At 36.5% G+C, this 8,273-nt stretch overlaps 1 pseudogene; it reads right to left on the reverse strand.

Annotated features, from left to right (window-relative positions):
• LOC106735781 (60S ribosomal protein L23a pseudogene) overlaps positions 1-224 on the reverse strand; it is a 547-nt pseudogene extending 323 nt beyond the window's left edge.
• Between the last annotated feature and the right edge of the window lie 8,049 nt (positions 225-8,273).

Raw genomic sequence — 8,273 nt, forward strand, 5'->3', positions numbered from 1 at the left:
GGGAGGTGGGTGATTTTTTGGTTTTTTTTTTTTTTTTTTTTTTTGTGGCTGTGCATGTCTTTCAGCACTGCCTTCTTGGCCTTCAAAGCCTTTGCTTTAACTTCAGCTTTGAGAGGAGCAGGAGCTTCCTTCTTCGCTTTCAGCCAGTACCATTTCAATAATTGAGAACTTGGGATAAGCACATTCAAAGAAAATAGCCAGAGACATTGGACTTTCTGAAGCATATTTCCTGATTATATTTGCATCTTATTACTGACCTTCATTTGGCATCTATTTCCTTCTCCTGAGTAACTGCTTCATGAGCTATACTTAGGAAAGCAAAAAGTGCCAAAACTCTGCTGGGAAGAGAATTTTGGAAGAGGAAGAAAATGGTGGCCTTCGCTACTTTTTCAAAAAAGTCTCAGAGATATTTTTAGCCTTAGAAAGTAGAAGCCAATAAATAGTGACATTTTAAGAAAATAAAAAGGCACACCTTGTTCTTTTAAAAAAGTGACAATGCATATGAAGGCTGAATGATAGAAAGATAAATTTACCATTTTTCATTGAGCTACTTTGTCAAAGATCCTTCACTAGGGTCTTATATTACTCTTTTCTGTCCACTAATGTCCAGACACAAAGAAGGTCACACAAGAAAAGAAAATGATGAGGAACAGAAGTATTAGACATATTGTTCATCAATAGGCATTGGGAAAGGCCAGTCTTTGTTCTTTATCTTCTTTGTCTTTCCCTTTTACGTGTTAGAGTTATTTATTTTTGTCCTTCTTGAATGGATAATATCCTAAGAAGAATTGTTGCAGCCATTTGTCTGTGAACTTAATGATAGTTTATTTTATTCTAATATTATTGTTCTTTTTTTTTTCTGTTATTGCTGGAGGGCATGCACAAGAGAGAGATAGAGAAGAAAAAGAAGAGGGAGGGCAAAAAAACACCCCCAAAGCAGTATAGTCATGCTATAGACTTCTTTATTTTAAAATTTTTAAAATAATTTTTCATTTAATTTTATTTGTTATTATTATTTTTAATTGTTATAGTGCATGTGTGCCCACCAGAGAGAGACAAAGAGAGAAAGAAAAACTGAGAAAGCAAGCTGCCAGGTCCCAGATTCGAACTGCAGTTGGCCATGTGGGAGTCCAGCACCTTCGCCACCAGGCCACCTGCTGGCCTCACTATACACTTCTTAATTTCTACATTCTGTCAGGATTTGGGGCACACATACACAAGTACCCATAGTGCTTTTCAAGCTTCTGGAGTCAGGATTTGAACTATAGTTGCCCATGTGGGATCCAGCTCCTTTAATCACTAGGTCATAGGGCCAGCCAGTCCTGTTTGTTTTGTAATTCAAGTAATTTTTGACTGGAAATTTTGTTGCATATCTTTAATTTTAGATGTTCTAGGATATCTTTCTATATGTGTATATCATATGTTTTCTATTTATGTATCATCTATCCATCTACCATCTACTTATATATCATCTACCATCTATTTACATATCATCCATCATCTATAATCTTTCTATATATATGTTCTATAATATCTCTCTATGTTTATATATAATATCTATCTCTTTTTCTATACCCCTTATCATATCTCTCCTTTTTTGGTCTTTCAGAAGTCACAAAATATTCAGAGATACATCTTTTCATTGCACATGACAGAAAACAACTTAGAATAGTTCAACAGAATCACAATTTTTAGAAAGTTAATTATACAATTTTACTTCATGAGAAAAAGGGGGTAATGAGAAATACATAGAGAGACAAGGCAGGGTCTCACCATGTCACAGTCGTCTCCTTAGTTTCCAAGCTAACCACAACTATGGATGTGCCCAAAATGTTAAAGTAAATCTAGGATCCCAACTAGGCCTTCCCATGTGTCTCCAGCTTTGTGCTGTGGTCCTCTACCACCCACACTGCTGTGGTTAGGCCACAACAAACACTGTTTGGACCTATTATTGCTCATCTTGTTCTGTTTATTTCTGTATGGGAACAATCCACTCCAATTCTTTTTTTATAATAACAGGAGGCTATGAACAGCTCCTAGCTGACACCCATCATGGTTCCAAGTCCACTGGAAAAAAAAAGTTGAACTCTTGATTCTTCTAGCCATTACTAGGATTTAAATAAAATTATGGACCAAGTGCTTAACTGGGGATCAAACTACTGGCTTAGCCCGGTCTACATCCTACTTAGTTCTCTGGCATGATGTGAAATCAACCAAGACTCTTATACAAGATGACTCAGAAATGGTGTGGTAATCAAAGGAAATTTCAGGTTATATTATAAGGAAAACAACTTGAATTCTGAGAACATGAAAACAACCAGTATCAAGTACAACTAGATTTCTTAAAAACCCTTTTAGTTCTGAAGATTTGTATATTGGATCCATTTAAATTTAGATTGAGTTATAAAATCTTCTGCTTCTGTTGCTATCTATGGGAATTGAACCAATGTCCACATAATGTCACACCAGAAATCTAAGTACATATACAGGAAAAGAAAAAAAATAAGAATTCCATGCTCTCACTAGCAAGTTCTTCTGCCAGCCGAGCCAGCTGTGTTTCTATAGATGGTAGAGCTGACCATGTAGGGCTTGAATGTAGACATAACTCACATTTATACAATTGTCTTCCTATGCTCAAGTTTCTGTGCACAGGCTGATTCTGATTAGAGTAACATCTTTATTTTTTTAAGTTTATTTATTTATGTTTTCAGAGAGAGAGAGAGAGAAAGAGAGAGAGAGCACTCCCAACAAAATCTTGACACTGTGATCCATGCCCAGCCCCAGCCAGCTCTAAATGATGAGTACACATGCACCCAGCACACTCCAAGAGGTCTCTATATGCAAATCTGGAAACTTTCCATGTATGTCGGCTTCTATTTAATACTGTGCCACTCTCTAGCCCCTTGGAGTTCGGTCTTAATATGTAGGATTAAGTAGAGAATGTTTCCCCAGTAGACAAAAACAGAAACTTTCATTGTGTGCTGCTGACTTTCCATATATAGTAATTTAAGAATATCAAAATCAAAATCGGATATAGTGAGGCTGGCAGGTGGCATAGTGGTTAAGGTGCTGGACTCCCACATGGCTGATCATGGTTTAAGTCCTTGACTTGGCAGCTTCTATTCTTATTTGCCCTTTCTCTCTGCTGCTCTGCGGTCAAATTGAAAAAAAAAAAATCTTAAAAAAAAGGTTGTAGTATCTTCTGTTGCCCCTTTCGATTCATCCTCTCAAATCTTCTAAAACAAGTCTTATTTGTTATAACTTCTTCTGAAGAAAAATCTGTATGGAATCTAAACTGGGGGCCACAGGATCTTCGCTATAGTACTTGAATGATGCTGTCTGGACAATGTTGGTTAATTTATCTTTTCTGGTTTCTTGCTTATGTTGAAAATGAGCACTTTGGGGTAAATTGTCAATAATCTCCTTTAAAGATGACTTTATTACTCTCGATTTAATTAAAATCTCTTGTTTCCTGTTTGTTATAAACAGGACAGAATCTTTCACCAAAACTCCTACTTCTTTCTATCACACAGTTCTAACAATAAAACATAATGCTCTCTTGGAAAACAAAACAAAACAAAACAAAAGACCCTGATTATGGAGGCAACTTAATTCAATATGCCAGTTTCCCTTTCCTGTTACATTAGTACTCATGTTGATACCTTCTTTCATTACTCCAGTAGGGGGCACCAGAGTTGCAATGCGTGGCAGATGACCTGGAGTGACTGAAAGCTAATAACTACAATTCTGATTCTGACCAGCTGTGCCAAAGCAGCCCACACAGTGTGTTCCTGTGTTGGAAAAGCCTCTGGAAACAAAATTAGCATAAGCTAAAAAAGCATAAGTCCTTTTAAAATTGTTCATGTTTGTTTCAAATTCCATATTAAATTTGGAGGGGTATAATATTAAAACCAGGTCATTTGCTTCAACAACAAAAAACAAAATGAAAAAGATGACAATTACTAAGGCAGTAACCAATTTATAAGGAGAAACATCCACAATATTTACATTCGAGCCAAAACAACATTTCCAGTGATATTTTAAGGGAGTTAGGAAAAATACATTTGATGGGGCCCGTTGTGGCACCATGGTAATGCAATGCTCTGGGAGGCTGACCACATAGAAAGGATCTAGGGTTCACATCCAGAGACCTCCCAAACACACCAGGTGTACAAGTGCCCATGACCTGGGGCTGGTTGACACTAGGCTGATGGCAGTATGACCCTGTTGAAGATTCCTATCTCTGCCTGTCTTTAACTGTCTCTTTCTCTCTCTGTACTCTATTCTAACTCTGCCTGTCTTTAACTGTCTCTTTCTCTCTCCGTACTCTATTCTAAAAAAAAAAAAAAATTAGTCTTCATCAAAACTAAACTTTGGGGAGGTACAAGTTATATCATTAAGAAAGTGAAAAGATAAATCCACAGAATGGGAGGAAATATTTGCAAATTATGTCCTTGAAGGAGTTAGGATAGCTAGAATACATACTTTCATAACTCATCAGGTAATATTATGAAACTATGATGCCTAGATTTTTTAAAAGAATTTTTATTTATTTGTTTATGGTTTTAATTTGTTACAGGGCACATGTGCTCACCCAAGAGAGACAGAGAGAAGGGAAGTGAGAAAAGCCACCAGGTCCAGTACTCAAACTGTGGTTGGCCATTTGAAAGACCTGTGCTTTAACCACCATGCCACCTGTTGACTCTCATGCCTAGATTTTAAAATTAAAAAAAAAAAAATATTGCCAGGAGGCACATGTGCTTGACAGAGAGACACACAGACAGGGAGGGAGAAAGCAAGAGAAAACCCACCAATGAAACACAGCCACAGCATAATCCCTTTTCCTCCATTTATCCATCCCATCAAGATCATGGCCATGCACACATATATGTCTAGCATACATATGTGTCTAGCATGTTATTTAAGCTACCGGAGCTGGAATTCAAACCATGACTGGCTACGTGGGATCTGGCTTCCTATGCATAGGATTTGACTGCTGTGCCAACAAGTAGAAGAGCCTACTGTCTATGATCTGATGGATAAATAAATGAAATGTGGTATATGCTTCCAACGAATTATCTTTTAGCCACAAAAGCAGTAAAGTAATGAAACATACAGGGGTGAACCTCAAAAAAAACATTATGCTAAGTAAAGGAAGCCAATCATAAAGAATCATATATGGTATGATTCTGCTATGCGACGTGCCTAGAGAAAACATACTTGCTGAAGACAGAAAATAGATTAGGTTTCTTAGGGCTGGAAATGGATGGTGTAAAGTGAAGGAGGAAGGTATTGGGAAATGGATGTTAATTTAAGTGGGGTTTCTCTTTGGGATGACAAAAAATTCTAAAGTTAGGTTTCGACATTAGTTTTGGCTAAACAAGTATGTGAATATACTAAAACCCAATATTTTACAAACTAAAATGTATAATGTGGGAATTATATAACTCAATAAAATTGTTTAAAAAACATGCAGTAAGGTGAAAATAACTAGGCCTATCACTAATGAGCAGAAATAAATAGACATAAGATTTAATTAGATCAAATAAATATTTTTAATGAAGTTTCATTTTAGAACATACCTATGGTCATTTGAAGCTTTAAATAAGTCATTAGTTTTTTTATGAGTGAAATAGAAATTTTGTTCTTACTATCATTACTTCACAATCTATATTTAATGCAAATGGGATGAGACATCATACCTTGATCATTCCAGCTTCTCAATTTTGTTAAGTACGCTAGGATTCAGAATAGATACATTTATGGGACCAACTGGTGTAATGGCTATGTTGCTGGACTCCCATGTAGTCAACTATAGTTCAAGTCCTGGACCCAGTGGCTTAAACTCACGCCAGGCGTGTGTGCTTGGGTGTCCAAGATTCCGAGAGAAGTCTGTCTCTCTGTCTCTCTCTATTGAGTGCATGTTTCCTATAGCAAAAATCTCTCTCAAAAAAAAGAATAGATACATTTATTATCTATCTATGAAGTTGGTAGATACATACATAACAACTTAATGTTTTGTTCCATTCTCTGTTTCTTACTAAATGAATGCCACCAACTGGGTAATTTATAAAGCATAGAGATTTATTTAGCTCAAGGATTTTGAGGTCCAAGGTCAAAGGACCACATCTCATGAGGGTCTTCTTGTTGGTGGGGAGTATCTGTAGAATCCTAAGGTGATACAGAGCATCACATGGTAAGAAGGAAGAGTGAACATGTGTGTACCACTCTCCTTCTTATAAATCCACCAGGATCCAATCATGAAGACCCCATTCTGATGACTTTAATCTAACCCTAACTGTCCCACCCAAAGACTCTGCCTTATTTATTTATTTATTTATTTATTTATTTATTTATTTATTTTGTAAGAGAAATTTTTTGCTATAGAGCACATGTGCTCACTGGAAACACAGAGAGGAGAGAAAGAAAGTGAGAAATTACCACCACCACTACCCACCACCACCACCAAGGGGAGAATGGCCACGCTGCAATCCCTTCTCTTACATTCTCCTCCCAAGACCCAGCCCATGCGCCTGGCAGGATTTAAAAGCCACTGGATCCAAGAATTGAACCATGGTCGACCATGTAGGAGTCCAATGCTGTCTTTAATCGCTACACCATTTGCTAACCTAGGCTCTGCAGAGGAGAGAAAGAAAGTGAGAAATTACCACCACCACTACCCACCACCACCACCAAGGGGAGAATGGCCACGCTGCAATCCCTTCTCTTACATTCTCCTCCCAAGATTTTGAGCATGCCAGCACATGAGCCTGGCATGAGTTTCAAGCCACTGGATCCAGGAATTGAACCCCGGTCGACCATTTAGGAGTCCAATGCTGTCTTTAATCACTACACCATTTGCTAGCCTAGGCTCTGTCTTTTAATCTCACAGTTGGATTAAGTTTGTATCTTCTTAAATCCTTCACGTTACAACAAAATGTCAATACATGAATTTGGGGGGACACACTAAAACTGCAATAGAGGAGCCAATAGGTCATACAGTAGTTAAGGCACTAAACTCCCACATGTTCAACCGCAGTTCAAGTCCTAGACCTGGCAGCTTTCTTTATCACTTTCTCTTTCTCTCTGGTGAGTATATATGCCCTACAGAAAATTTAAATAATAATAATGAAAAATATAAAATAAATAATTCTTAAAAAAAAATCCCACAGTAGTTTGATAAACCAAAATGGTTAAAGTGGTATTGTGGAATCAATTATAAAGTATTATTTTTTGAATGTCTCTAAATTCTGATCTTTTGAATATTTGGGGGAAATAACTTTATGGTTATATGGATTTCTTTTTATCAACAAAGAAGTACAAGGACTTATGGAAAAATTTGAAAAAAGCAAATAGAATCCTGACATTCATCTATTTAGCAAGTTTATAATCTGTTTACTAGAATAGTCTTTCTCCAGAATAAGTAAATTAATACTGGCTGGAAATGCATTTTTCAATTCTGAGTTTTTCATATGGCATGAGACCAGGTGCAAGAATATTTGCACCTGGTTAAATCAAGAATTATAGGATTTTACACAGCTAGTAGAAAAATAATTCACTGCCTTAATATCTATGCAGGTCCTACAGATTTTTGAGGCACATTAATAACCTAGAAGCTGCTGAGACTCTGGTTACATTAACATAAATATTCTTTCTTACCAAATTCCTGTTCCTAGACTTTCTACTATAAGATTCCATATGCTGTAAATATAAAGTCTTAGCTTCCCTCCAAATAACATTGAGAAATAGGAGTGGGTACATTTGACTATCCATGAACCACTGCTTCAAAAGAGAAGTAGCAGATAAATCATATCAGCTAAAAATTGATATTTTCATTTAATATTGTTAATCCAGTATAGACCATTATAACTTCATATAAAATAAAGTTTGTGGCAGGGAACACTTAACATTTGAAACAAACTGATAGATATTTTGGAGAACTTCCTCCCTCTTAACTGAAGAATATCAGCTGGCATAAATTAGTAGATATTTGTCTCATTTTAATTTCTCTTTCCATAACCATGGGTTCACAGGTCTGAATCCCCAACACATATGTTCATACACACACACACACACACACACACACACACACACACACTGCTTGCCAAAGATATAGAAGTGCCAGGACCTAAAATGGTGAAAGTCGTATGCTGAAATAAATTCCTAAATGCAATAGATTTTTTTACATTACTGCCCTTACCTACATATCCTGGAGTCAAAAAAAAAAAACTGGAAGCATCACAAAATTTGCCTTTATACTAAGACTTAGCACA

The sequence above is a fragment of the Tupaia chinensis genome, unplaced genomic scaffold, assembly GCF_000334495.1.
Source record: "Tupaia chinensis unplaced genomic scaffold, TupChi_1.0 Scaffold000528_1, whole genome shotgun sequence".
Taxonomy (NCBI): Eukaryota; Metazoa; Chordata; class Mammalia; order Scandentia; family Tupaiidae; genus Tupaia; species Tupaia belangeri.